Below are 15222 nucleotides of genomic sequence, written 5' to 3' on the forward strand. Positions count from 1 at the left end.
ACTTGTGCTTGATTTCCATATCTTTGTGGGGAGAGAGGTTGTGGAATTTTATAGGAGTTATGTTGTATCTTTATAAACTCCTTGATGAATACGCTAAGTTTCGACCATGTGAAATCATCGAAACAAATTTGATATGTTCTCTTTTAGTCATGAATTATATTTTGAGAATTTATTATGATCCCGTAGTTTTCGTACCTTTGCCAATTTATATTGACAAAAAGGGGGAGAATTATTTAGTAGTTCACACTACATACATATGGTTTACGGATCATTATGTAAAGGGGTGGTTTTAATTATAAGATGGAAGTATTGACTAAGGAGGAGTGATATATATCACCATAGTATTATTTCAAAGTTGTGATGCAATTGGAATTTGATTCTATAAAATAATACTATGTCACTTAATAACAATGATTGAGAACTTTCATTTTCATATTGTTATGGCTATGAATCTTCAACAACACTGATGCTGAGCTGAACACATTCAGAATCGATGGGGAACTTGAAGTAACGAAGAATTCAAGGAATTTGAAGAGCCAAGGAAATCAAGCATGATGGATCACAAGCGACGAAGTTTATTTATTTTGTAATCCATATGTATTGATAGTTTTGTCACTAAAATGGACAAAGGGAGAGATTGTTAAAGCACTACTCGGTTGAACTCGCAAGCGCTGCTATCTCAAGATTTTTTGTCAAGTTTAGTTGATCAAAACTATATACTTGATTTCTAGTCTACTTATAGATATGTCTCGGATTGTGATAGAAGTTTGTAGTTGAGCATTAGATTTCACAACGTTCACCAATTGAAGAAGAAGATCTACTGAAGAGCTTGGAGGAACTTCATCAACAAAAGGTATATGGAGACTAAAACTTATTTATCACTCAGAAATATATTATATCCTATCTTATTATGAGACTAAGTCTTATAGCTATATATACTTTTACATTATACACATTTGATATTTCGAGCCGAATTTATCTCGTTTGTCTATTTCTCGAAATATGTGTTGGAATCTTTTATATTTAGCTAAGTTCATCGTATTCTTGACGAGTTTAGTGATAAATAATTTATTTGTTGGAAACTAAATATTAAGTCAAAGATGATCATGTGAAAATTAACTTGAACATCTTACATGATTTGTGTGAGACAATCATTTGATGTCAACTTGGGAAGCTTCGTGTTGATCGATTAATCACTTGAAAATTACTTGAAGCTAGTGGTATGTGTAAGATTACCATTGTTGTCTTCCAAGGATGTTTCAATGATTAAATGAGATTTTTAGAACGACTACCATAACTGGATATAATACAGGTTGTATACTTTGTATCCTAACCGTGTAAGTCTAGTTCGGGTCCGGAACTATTGTTTGTGAACACTGTTTGCGAACTGGTTTTCCTGAAAAAGGTCAGGAGTTGTTGTTCACGTACCTTACTTGATAACGGTTGGACAAAGCCTAAGTCCGGAACTCTTGTTCACGTACTCGGTCATTGAACATGGTGGTCAAGTTCTAAAATCAGCAAGTATGGATTTTCATACTCATGAACTCAGGTTCGTTTGCGAACTAAAGTCCCTGAAAATTTAATGTAATAAGGTATGTGAACTAGTTTTACAGACCGTGGCGTTATGTTCATGTATTAGTTCTTATATAAGTACTTTGTACAATTACAAACCAAACCGATTTTGTTTCAAATGGTTCATATATATATTTCTATGAGATGATGAACATTTGAACATCTCTCTTGAAACACATTTAGATTCATTTGATTATCTATCATGATTGATTGATCATCATATTTGATCTAGAAGTGTTATATGAATATGGCTAAGTTATAAGTGTTAACATGGCTAACTTCGGTTAACTATTATTGAGCCAACAAGGTATACACGTTTGGGTACGGTTCATCCATATCTAAATATAGGTATGTTTCATTTGTGTGTATCAAGATAATACCATCTAGCGGTAGAGATTGATTGCTTAGTTTCTAAGCAGACTTAGCTTGAATCTTAAATCAAGAGTTCATCTAACGGTGAATCAATTGCTTTGTTACTAAGCTATCTTAGCTTTGATTGTAAGCAACCCTGATTTGAAAGACTATATAAGGTATAACTCTAGCATCTGGGAAAGCTAATCCCGACACTTCCGTCTGTCCTAATTGCAAATTAGAATCGATTCTCCTTTAACCTAGGGTTTTCCAAAAGCATTATTAGGTTAACAACATGAAGACTTCATTTGGGATTCGTGAAGCCAAATCTAACTATTTTATCTGTAGTTATGTATTCTGATCTTACTCGTTCCAGCGTATTGAGTTTTATCTTCTCTAATATTTACTCGAGATTCATCTCCGATAGGTAAGATATAAAAAGTAATCACAACATTTTTTCGTCTCATACTCTTGTGATTTCGCAATAAATTTTTATGTTAATCAGTTAGGTTACTGTGAGGTGACTGATATTTCTAGGCTGCTATTCCGGAGTATAAGTATGGTGTATTAGTTGAGTTTCCTGTACACCTTGATCTTTATCTTAAGACGTAAACAAAACCAGAATATACCTATCTGCGAGAGACAAATTTGTTTATAAGTCTTCGACTTTGGGTTTTAGCAACTCTCTTAGTTGTGGGTGAGATCAGCTAAGGGAATCACGTGAGCAGAGTCCTATTGGGATTCAAGAGGCGTAAGGAACGTGATTGTACCTTAATCAGTGTGAGACTTGGTTAGGACTCAACTACATTCTAGTCCGAAGTTAACTTGTAGTAGGCTAGAGTCTGTAGCGGCTTAAAACAGTGTGATGTTCAAAACAGTGTGATGTTCAAAACTTGGTTAGGTCTCGAGGTTTTTCTCCATTTCCGGTTTCCTCGTTAACAAAATCCCTAGTGTCTGTACTATTTCTTTTTCGCATTATATTTATTTATATAATTGAAATATCACAGGTTGTGCGTAGTTCAATCACAGTTGATAAATCCGGCCTTGTTTGTTGGAAAGAATTTGATTGACACTTGGGCATTGGTCTTTGGTATGGTCCAAGTTATTCTCACATCAATCAGGCTCGCGGATTTCTATCTGTTTGATTTGATGATTGTATTGAGAAAGAGATAAAGTTCTTTAATATCTTTCTTAATTGAGTTCGCTTTTAAGTTGGTGCTCTCGAAATTATATTGGAGTTCAGTCCGTACAGATTGCTGAACAAATATTGAGTGTGGTTGTTATACCCTCGCGTTTTTAGTCGTTACCAAAAAAAAATTGGATAAGAAGTCCTTCAAATTACTTCATAATATTTTAAATGTTTTTTTCTTGAATATTCCCCAATTTGTGGTGGTATCCCCAATTATGGGTTCAAAAAAAATTCTATACATTTTTGTCGATATTTTTTAATGTTTTTTTTTTTTTTTTTGCATCCTCTCTTTCAATAAAGTATCAAGGATTCAAGGGATGAATTTTGAAAGAATAATATATTATCAAGTAACTCCCTTCTTCAATTCTAATCATCAAGTCAACTCCTTTTATGTCTACTTAACGAGTAATTTATGTGTATTGTGTTTAGATACATGTTTTAGATCTTTTAAATGAGTAGTTCTCTCCCAAACAAGTAAACGGCAACTCTTCGTGTGAGGCTATTGGCAATGGGGACCAATTCTATCCGTACCATCCAATTCGAAGTATATTGGAGTCTTAATGCTTGACATCTAGCTATCAATGTATAAATAGCGAATGCTTCGAATGTTGGACGTGTTTTAAGAATCGCATCTTGAGCTTGTCTTCTAGTCCAGTTTGGACCATGTTAAGTTAAAGCCGAAGCAACAAAAGAAATCTGGTCACTAATGTGGAGTTCACCCAGAAATAGTCAGATATTAGAGACATATCTTACTATCTCTATCTTGAAGAGCGTTGGTTATAATCTTTATCGCATCAACATGATCTTTTAGATTAAATATCGATACATGGTAAATTTGCTCGGTTGTTCTCCTAACTTGCATTTATGTAACGTCATTCAATCGTCCCTCCAGAACCAAAGGTGTCCGTTGCAAGCCTAATTCGCTTGAAGATAGCCTAGGTATTCTAGGATTGAAACTGGCACAAGCAATATATTTCTTTTTTGGATGTACGACTATTATAGTATATATATCACATATATACAAGGTAGCCGAGGTTATCATGTAGAAGGACCGAGGCAACCGTATAATCAAGGTATAGTCAAGGAAGCGTACACAAGAAGCCGAGGAGTAGTAAAGGTCCGAGGTAGCCGTAGCGCGAAGTGAGGACCAAGTCAAGTGACCGTGCAACCAAGGAACGTGAAGTGAAGGACAAGTTAAATAAATTACCTAAAATAACAACCTTCCTAGTTTAGTTTAATCTAACTCTATAAATTAGAGTTCTCCATGTAATTGTAAATCATCCCAGTATCATCTAATACTGGAGATCAATAATATTCACCTAAGGGATTTCGTCGGTGGACGTAGGTCTAGATGACTGAACCACGTTAAACATCGTCTTCCTTTATAGTTTGGTATGTAGATTTATTTTTTCTTTATCGTTCTTTTATCATTGATTTATCTTATTGTTTTCAATCATGATCAATGATATCCATCTTAGTTTTGATGTACATATCAAAATTTAAGAACGAGTAATCAAAGCAAGAAAGATCACAAGAGCAGACTTTGCAATAGAAGGTGCAACTGCACTCCAGTGGTCGTTTACAAACAATTCTCTCAGCAAACAAGTTGAAGAGTTCATGAGGCATCTTTGTCTATCTGCTCCAACCATCACGAGTGCAGGAAGAAGCTTCGTCATGCAATTTTCTTGGTGGAGGAATTTGAAAGCAGAGACTACTATCCTTCTCCCTTAAAGAGTATACACATTATTGAGGTGATGGATACTCTCGTGCCTAAAGTAGTTGAATCCATCAAAAATTCTGTAATTAGATTGATCCATGCTTGTGCCACAAACGTCATGGTTCATGGAACTTTACCTTTTGGATGCCAGCAAAATTACTTGCAGAAGTTACATAGCTAAGATTCAATGAGCGAGGATCACTCGTGCATGTGTTTGAATAAATTCAACTTGCTTTCTGAGCGTCATAATAGCCATCTAATCCAGGCACTAGTGGAGCTGAGAAGCCAGCACCCTCACGTTCAGATAGTATTTGGTGATTACTTTAAGGCGTATATAGCCCTCCTCAAGAGTCTCAGAAAACATTATGGTGGAAATAAAGGTGGTGATGTTACTGTTAAAGCATTGCTCGGTCGAACTCGCATGCGTTTCTATCTCAAGCATGTTTGTCAATGTTAGTTATCAAAACTAAAAGTCTTGGTTTCTAGCATATTTATAAATGTCTCGGACTAGAACATAGATAGTGTAGTTGAGCTTAGATCTCTCAGCGTTCATCATTTGAAGACGAAGAACCACTAAGGGGAGCTTGTGTAACTTCATCAACAAAATGTATGTGTAGACTTAAACTCATCTATCACTTGGAAAGTCTATTTCTTCTCTATCTCCTATATTGAGACATAAGTCGTGTTACGATATAGTTTTCTATCATGCACATTTGAGATTTCAAGTTGAGTTTATCTCGCTTATATATTTCTCGAAATATGTGTTGGCAAGCTTTCGCTTTAGCCATGTTCATCTTACATTCGTGACGAAAGCCCGAATAAGATCATATGAAAATTGCCGAGTTACATCTAACATGGTTTGTGTGATACAATCATTTGGTGTTGCCTTGGAATGTTTCATTATGCTAATTTCAATAACTTGAAAATCACTTTGATGAAAAATAGTTTGTGAAAAACAACTATATAACGTCCTCTAAGAAAGTTTCAATGATTGAAATTAAGAGTTGATGATATGACCATCTTTGGATATAAGCATGTATAGTATGTTCGCACATTAGTGTATAAATCCATAATCTGGGAACCAAGTGTATGCATATATGTGTATACAAAAAATTGGTGAAGGAGACAGCATAAGTATGCGTACCCTACGCATACTCGTAGAAGTTTCGAACCGAAAATATCTGTTGTGTTTAGAAATTACAAACTCCTAAACTAGTCACCTTAAGTATGCGTACCCGTATGCATATTAGAGGAAGTTTTCGAACCGAAAATATCTGCTGAGTTTGAGAATTACAAACTCCTAAACTAGTTACCTTAAGTATGCGTACCCGTACGCATACTGGCGGAAGTCTTCGAACCGAGAATTTCTGATTTTTGGAAACTTAACAAACTCAAATCCGGTTGCTTAAGTATGCATACCCGTACGCATACTTAAGCTAGTTATTTTGTCAAATCGGTCTGTTCATGAACTTAAACATTTAAATCTTAAGGAATGCAATCTTTGCAAACCGCGGCTATAATGTTCATGATTGATTCGAGTGAATCAAACCGATTTGGTTTCAATTGTGTCTTCTATGCAATTGAACAACTCTTTAACTAGTTTCTTTTGAATCATTTGAACTAGTTATGGATAAGATGAATAAGGTTAATATGAGAAACATATGTTTAACCTCGGTTAAATATTTGATCCAACATGAGTGTACACGTTTGGGTACGGTTACATAAACCTAAATGAGGGTACATTTCATTTGTGTGTAACAAGCTAAGTTCGAACTAACGGTTAAAAGATATTAGCTTGGTTGAATCAGGTTTTTCATCTAACGTTGATTATTGAATGCTTTGTTACCAAGGTAACTTGGATTGCACCCTGATTTGAAAACTATATAAAGGAAAACTCTAACAACTGGGAAACCTAATCTCCACACCTCCTGTGTGATACTAGTTGTATTTCTATAGTCGATTCTCCTTTAACCATAAGTTTCTTCTCGAGACCCTGTAGGTTAACGACTTGAAGACTTCATTGGGATTGTGAATCCAGACTGATACTACTTCTCTTGTAGTTGTGTGATCTGATCTTGTTTTTTCCATCGTACGAGTATAATTGTAAAATTGGCTTGAGATTTATTTCTCCGATAGGCAAGATAGAAAAGTAGTCACAAACAATCTTCGTCTCATCGTTTGTGATTCCACAATATCTAGTTTCACCATCATACGATTTAGATTATTGTGAGGTGATTGATAATACTAGGTTGTTCTTCGGAAATATAACTCCACTTTATCAATTGGTTCCTGTTCACCTTGATTTGTCAAAAGACGGAACAAAAACTCTTGGGTATTTCTGTGGGAGACAGATTTATTCATTCTTATAGACTTTTTTGTGTGAGACATATTTGTTTATCAAGTCTTCGACTTTGGGTCATAGCAACTCTTGGTTGTGGATGAGATCAGCTAAGGGAATCAAGTGTGTAGTATCCTGCTGGGATCATAAACGTAAGGAGCGCAACTGTACCTTGAATCAGTCTAAGATTGATTAGGGTTCAACTATAGTCCAGTCCTAAATTAATTGGTAGTAGGCTAGTGTCTGTAGCGACTTAGTATAATGTGGTGTTCAAACTGGACTAGGTCCCGAGGTTTTTCTGCATTTGCAGTTTCCTCATTAACAAAATTCTGGTGTCTGTGTTATTTATTTTTCGCATTATATTTTGTTATATAATTGAAATATCACAGGTTATGCGTTGTATCCATCAATTAGGAAATCCAACCTTTGGTTGTTGATTGAGATTGGTTGATCCTTGAACATCGGTCTTTGGTACCGTTCAAGTTTACTTCTCTTATATTCAATCGGGCTCGCAGATTTCTATTTGCTGACTGTGGATTGAATTAAGAGTTAGAGATATTAAACTATGATATACTTTATTCTAGATTGAGTCTGACTGTCTAGTTGATTCTCTAGAAAATGTATTGGAGTAAGTCCTCTCAGATTTCCAAATGAATTGTTGGGTGTGGTTTTTAGACCCCCGTATTTTCAATTGGTATCATAGCAAGCAAACACATTAAATACCTTATAAGTCTGTGTTTGTAGCGATCTGATATGGACAAGGGTGATATCTCTATCAACGTACCACCAGTCTTCGATGGATCTAATTACTTATGGTGGAAAATTGCTATGCGAGCTTTTCTTCAATCGCGTGATTTTCAATCATGGGTTTATGTAGTTAATGGCTATGATGCTCCCGTTGTGGCAATTGGAAATGCAACTGTTCCAAAGAATATTGGTGCGTATGATGCTGCCGAGATACTTGTTGCAAAGCAAAACTCCGACGGGTTGAATTCCATCATTCATGCCGTTACCCCAGATCTTCAGCATCATGTGTCTACATGCACTCGATCTAAATATGCTTGGGATATCTTAGAAACAGTATTTGAAGGTAATACCAGTAAGAAGAAAGCTAGGCTTCAAAAACTTAATTCCGATTGGAAAAACCTTCGTATGGCATATGAAGATTCATTTGATGAGTTTGATCACAAAGTGTCTGAAATTGTTAATGCATCTTTTTCATTGGGTATGACTATTCCTAAAAAGGACACTGTGATGAAAATTCTTAGATCGCTGCCATCTAGATATGATTCTAAGATCCATGCCATCGTTGAAGGAAATAACCTTGATACGCTCTCCAGAAATACGTTGGTTGGAAAGCTAAAAATCTTTGATCATGAGCATACATCCAAAACCGGAAAGGATGTTGCCTTCAAAGCACAAAAAAATACTAAATTACTTGACAAAAGTAAAAGTGTTTGCGTCTCTGAGGATGATCTTTCTGAGACTGATTCATCAGTTGAAGATCTTGACAAATCAGTCTCGATGATCACAAGACAGTTTAGAGATCTCTTATTAAAGAGAAGTAAACGGTTTTCCAGAGACAAACCGAGGTCACCAGTTAAACCTCATAATCGCATTCCTCCTAAAAACAGGGATGCTGACGAGGCTGATGACGAGGATATGCCACAGTGCTTTAAGTGTAAGGGGTTTGGTCATTTTTCCAATGAGTGTCCAAACCGTAGAAAATACACTGGGAACAAAGGTCTTGCTGCAACCCTTGATGAAATATCTGATCACTATGATTCTGATAAAGACGGAAAATCAAGTGTTGCACTTCTCTGTGAAGATATTGATTTTGATAATTGTAGCAATACATACATCAATCTTGATATCCTTCCAGAAGATTCAACCAATCTGGAAGAAAAAATTAACCCTTCTTTTGGAAACTCTTTGTCTGATTTTTCAGGTACCAATCTGTGTTTAGCCGCTTGCACATCTCGGGGATCTGAATCATCTTATCCATTGACATTCTCTTATTGTTAACTCAAAGGCCATGAACTTTCTAAGTGTTTCAAGTACAAACACAAGATGAGATATGTCAATAAACTTCAACGAAGAGCAAATCGCCTGGCAGACAAGCTTAAACTTGTACAAAAAACCGCTAGGTATGTGAAATTTTATCGTCTTCAAAGAAGTTGATTTCCAAAGATAGGTCAAGACCACTAGAGAAAAGAGTATGGTCTAAACATGTTGATAGACAGGGGTCTATAAATTCCTCTCAAAAAGGGTATGGTGGAAAAATTGTTATTCACCACATCACAACTTGATTGTGTTGTTTTTTTGCATCTTGTCTCATGCGCCTGATTAAAAGAGACAAGATTGTGCACACCTCAGGCTTAAAGAGAAATACATGTTTTTGTTTTTCTTATTTTTTTTTGAGATTGGGATTCTTTCATGTTGGAAGGGACTTCCCTGTTGAATCAATAAAAGATGGTTATTCTCGACAATTCTACTCTTTTTAGGGTTGTGATTGGGTGTGGGTGAACCTGTGTGGATAAAGTTTTCGTAACCCTACATTCCTTTTCCTTCTCTGAAACTCCTTTCATCTTAAGATTGCTTGTTGAGTTTAAATTGTGATTTCCTCTCACAAACCCATACACGTATGGATACTCCAAGCATCATGTCTTCTGATGGAAAAAAATGTTAATATGATTGTTAAGCCATCATCATGAAGTAAAAAATAAAAATCTCCATTGCCTCCAACTTTGAAAAGAAAAAGAAGGAATGTGAGGAAGCCAAGAGTTGTTCCTTCAAATTTTCAGAAGTTTTCCGGTGTTCTTGAAGAGTTGAAGGAAACAAGGAAGGAGATTCAGAAAATAAAGGCTCTTGTTATGAGAGCTCTTGAAATTCAGAAGGCCCTGGTTCGACATCATCAGTCTGGAAGGTTTGTTGGAATTGACTCCTTTCACCACGAACCTTATGTTCCCATGGTTGTTGACGACAAGGAGTTCGGGGATGATAAATAATTCTTCAGAGGTATCAATGTCTAGTAAATCTTCTTATGAGAATTTTTATTCTTGTTTTTGTTTAGAAGAATAACTAGGGTTTGGAATAGCCATTATTTTGATTACACATTGGTAGTTCCAAACATTTTTCATCTTCATTTTTTTAGATTTATTAATTTAATTGGAAGATGATGTTTGCAATTTTAATCCTTATGGTTTCATATATTGAAAATTGTTATGGGATATGGTATTTGCGTCCGTGAACTATGATTGTCCCATACTTGTTCAAAAGCTATTTGTATTATGTTGATATGAATGTATTGATAAAGGATAGAATGAACTTTTGACAAACAAAAGTTAAATCCTTTTATGTCACTAGTTTGATAAGAGAAAGGATAGAACTTTTGTTCAGAAGGATTAAGTCTGTTATATGTCATTATGCAAATAGTGATGAAAGATATAATGAATCCTTGTATATTCCGAAGTATTGGTCGATCTCCAATCCACATTTTTGTGTATATACTGTGTTGCTTCATAAGTTTTCTTATGTTTGAGCATAATAAATTGAATTGATCATCTTCATAATTTGTTTAGTTGTGTTGTTCCGTAAGTTCTCTTATGTCAAGCATGACCAATTGAATTGATCACACTCTTGTAGTAATTTAGTTGTGTATTCCGACTGAATTAATCATAGGTTCTCTTGTGATTAATTTAAATGTGTATTTTGGATACAAATTCATGTTTTCATGTGATTTGGTTATATCCAAAGAAATCCTTCTTTTCTTGTAAAAGCAAGGTCGCTCTTGTTGTTCTTTCGGGAATGACATTTTATGGGGGAGAGTTATTTTGAACTTGTGCTTAATCGCCATATATTTGTGGGGAGTGCGGTTGTGGAACATTTTAGGGGTTAACTTGTATCTTTATAAACTCCTTGATAAATGCATTTAGCTTCGGCTTTATGATTGCATCTAAATTTGTTGGTATGTTAATACACCTTTGTTCTTGACGTATCTCAGTGGAAATTTCATTAGGATCCCACTAATTTTCGTACCTTTGCCAATTTTATTGACAAAAAAGGGTAGAATTAATGTGTAGTTCATACTACTAATACATATGGTTTGCGGATCATTATGTAAGAGGGGGTGGTTTTCATGTTGAGATAAAGTATTGACTAAGGGGGAGTGATATATATCACCATAGTATTGTTGTCAAAGTTGTGATACAATTGAACTTTGATGTTGTGTAATAATACTATGGCACTATATAACAATGATTGAGAGCATTTGTTTTCTCATTGTTATAGCTACGGATCTTCAAAACCTATGAGACTAAACTTACAACCTTTGGAATCATGGAGTACTTGGAAGTGATGAAGATTTCGAGTCATGTTGAAGATGCCAAGGAGATCAAGCATGTGGATGAAGCTTCAATTTTTTATTTATTTTGTAATCCATATGTATTGATAGTTTTGTCACTAAAATTGACAAAGGGGGAGATTGTTAGAGCATTTCTCGGTCGAACTCGCATGCGTTGCTATCTCAAGCATGTTTGTCAATGTTAGTGATCAACTATAAGTCTTGATTTCTAGCCTATTTATAGATGTCTCGGACTAGGGCATAGATAGTGTAGTTGAGCTTAGATCTCTCAGCGTTCATCATTTGAAGACGAATAACTATTAAGGGTAGCTTGTGGAACTTCATCAACAAAAGGTATGTGGAGACTTAAACTCATCTATCACTTGGAAAGTCTATTTCTTCTCTATATCCTATATTGAGACATAAGTCGTGTTACTATATAGTTTTCTATTATGCACATTTGAGATTTCGAGCTGAGTTTATCTCGCTTATATATTTCTCGAAATATGTGTTGGCAAGCTTTCGCTTTAGCCATGTTCATCTTACATTCATGAAGAAAGTCCGAATAAGATTATATAAAAATTTTCGAGTTACATCTAACATAGTTTGTGTGATACAATCATTTGGTGTTGCCTTGGAATGTTTCATTATGATAATTTCAATAACTTGAAAATCGCTTTGTCGAAAAATAGTTTGTGAACAACAACTATATAACATCCTCTAAGAGAGTTTCAATGATTGAAATTAAGAGTTGATGATATAACCATCTTTGGATATACGCATATATAGTGTGTTCGCACATTATTGTATAAATCCATAAACCCAGAACCAAGTGTATGCATATGTGTGTATACAAAATTGGTGAAGGAGACAACATTTTCGAACCGAAAATATCTGTTATGTTTAGGAATTACAAACTCCTAAACTAGTCACCTTAAGTATTCGTACACGTGCGCATATTAGAGGAAGTTTTTGAACCGGAAATATCTGCTGAGTTTGGGAATTACAAACTCCTAAACTAGTCACCTTAAGTATGCGTACCCGTACGCATACTGGCGGAAGTTTTCGAACCGAGAATTTCTGCTGAGTTTGGAAACTTAACAAACTCAAATCTGGTTGCTTAAATACGCATACCCGTGCGCATACTTAAGATGGTTATTTTGTCAAATCGGTCTATTCATGAACTTAAACATTTAAATCTTAAGGAATGCAATCTCTGCAAACCGTGGCTATAATGTTCATGATTGATTCGAGTGAATCAAACCGATATGGTTTCAATTATGTCTATGCAATTGAACAACTCTTTAACTAGTTTCATTTGAGTCGTTTGAACTAGTTATGGATAAGATGAATAAGGTTAATCTGAGAGTAAACATATGGCTAACCTCGGTCAAATATTTGAGCCAACATGAGTGTATACGTTTGGGTACGGTTACATAAACCTAAGTGAGGGTACATTTCATTTGTGTGTAACAATCTAAGTTCGATCTAACGGTTGAAAGATATTAGCTTGGTTGAATCATGTTTTTCATCTAACGGTGATTATTGAATGCTTTTTACCAAGGTAACTTGGATTGCAAACCCTGATTTGATAACTATATAAAGGAGAACTCTAACAACTGGGAAACCTAATCCCCACACCTCCTGTGTGATATTAGTTGTATTGCTAGAGTTGATTCTCCTTTAACCTTAGGTTTCTTCTCGAGACCTTGTAGGTTAACGACTTGAAGACTTCATTGGGATTGTGAAGCCAGACCGATATGACTTCTCTTGTATTTGTGTGATATGATCTTGTTGTTTATATCGTACGAGTACAATTATAAAATTGGCTTGAGATTTATTTGTCCGATAGGCAAGATAGAAAAGTACTCACAAACAATCTTCATCTCATCATTTGTGATTCCACGATATCTAGTTTCGCCATCATACGATTTAGATTATTGTGAGGTGCTTGATAATACTAGGTTGTTCTTCGAAATACAAGTCCGGTTTATCAATTGGTTCATGTTCACCTTGATTTATCAAAAGACAGAAGAAAAAATCTTGGGTATTTCTATGGGAGACAGATTTATTCAATCCTATAGACTTTTCTGTGTGAGACAGATTTGTTTATCAAGTCTTCGACTTTGGGTCGTAGCAACTCTTGGTTGTGGGTGAGATCAGCTAACAGAATCAAGTGTGTAGTATCCTGCTGGGATCAGAGACGTAAGGAGCGCAACTGTACCTTGAATCAATGTGAGATTGATTAGGGTTCAACTACAGTCCAGTCCGAAGTTAATTGGTAGTAGGATAGTGTCTGTAGCGGCTTAATACAGTGTGGTGTTCAAACTGGACTAGGTCCCGGGGTTTTTCTGCATTTGCGGTTTTCTCGTTAACAAAATTCTGGTGTCTGTGTTATTTCCTTTCCGCATTATATTTTGTTATATAATTGAAATATCACAGGTTGTGCGTTGTATCGATCAATTAGGAAATCCAACCTTTGGTTGTTGATTGAGATTGATTGATCCTTGAACATTGGTCTTTGGTACCGTTCAAGTTTACTCCTCTTATATTCAATCGGGCTCGCAGATTTCTATTTGCTGATTGCGGATTGAATTAAGAGTTAGAGATACTAAACTCTTTGATATACTTTATTCTAGATTGAGTCTGACTGTCTAGTTGATTCTATAGAAAGTGTATTGGAGTAAGTCCTCTCAGATTGCCAAACGATTTTTTGGGTGTGGTTGTTAGACCCCCGCATTTTCAGCTACTGCAGTTCGTTCTGATTCTAAAATATACATTCACTTGGATGAGAATCATCTGTCGCAAGAGGCTAACAAATTTATGGTAGAACTGATCATCAATGAAGATTTTGTCTATCTGAAACTCAATCTACCTGGCAGATTACATTGTTTGATGTAGTCAAGTCTCAATACATGTTGTGCAATAACAGACAACAAGTGAAATATGACTGAAGGGTGTTTGGAGTCCAAGTGGTATTGATGTTCCTTGTAATTCTTATGTCAGTAAATGATACTCGGTTAATGAATACTTAAACATCATTCTTTGTGATGTGATTTTCTCTTACTCATTAATACAGTGGTATTTATTCATTACGATCATGGGATAGTATTGAATTCTTATTGTAACGGTGTTTTTATTCATTACGCTTATATATGGGATAATATTGAATTCTTATTCCCAAATGTTAACAATTGTCAGGCACGGATCTATTAAGAGTCTAGTGGGGACAGTTGTGCCCACTGAATTTTGTGATTTTAGCTATATAGGTTTAGTAGTTAGCTAATTTTAGTACACATGGGAACAAATTTATGGGGAAATAACGGAAAATTGGTAAAAAGAAAAATAGAAATCTATTATAGGGGCTCCAAACATTGGGTTTTGAGGGCTCACAAAATCGGGTTATGAAATAGTAATCAACAAAACCCCATATCCAGCTATTTTTTGTAATGGCTAAAATACCCTCCATGAATTATAAAATTAAATTTATCATTTTCTCCTTCTCTTTTTATTCATAAATCATGATGAAGATGATGATCATAATTTCATCATGATGAAACTATGATCATATAAAAATAATCAAATCTATTATCTTCTCCTTTCATTCATAAATCATGATGAAGATGATGATCATAAAAAAAAAACCTATCATTCTTCTTTCTCTCTTCTTCTTCTCCCTCGCAATGAAGATGACGATCATAAAAAGAAAAAAT

The sequence above is a fragment of the Papaver somniferum genome, chromosome 8 (genome assembly GCF_003573695.1).
Source record: "Papaver somniferum cultivar HN1 chromosome 8, ASM357369v1, whole genome shotgun sequence".
Taxonomy (NCBI): Eukaryota; Viridiplantae; Streptophyta; class Magnoliopsida; order Ranunculales; family Papaveraceae; genus Papaver; species Papaver somniferum.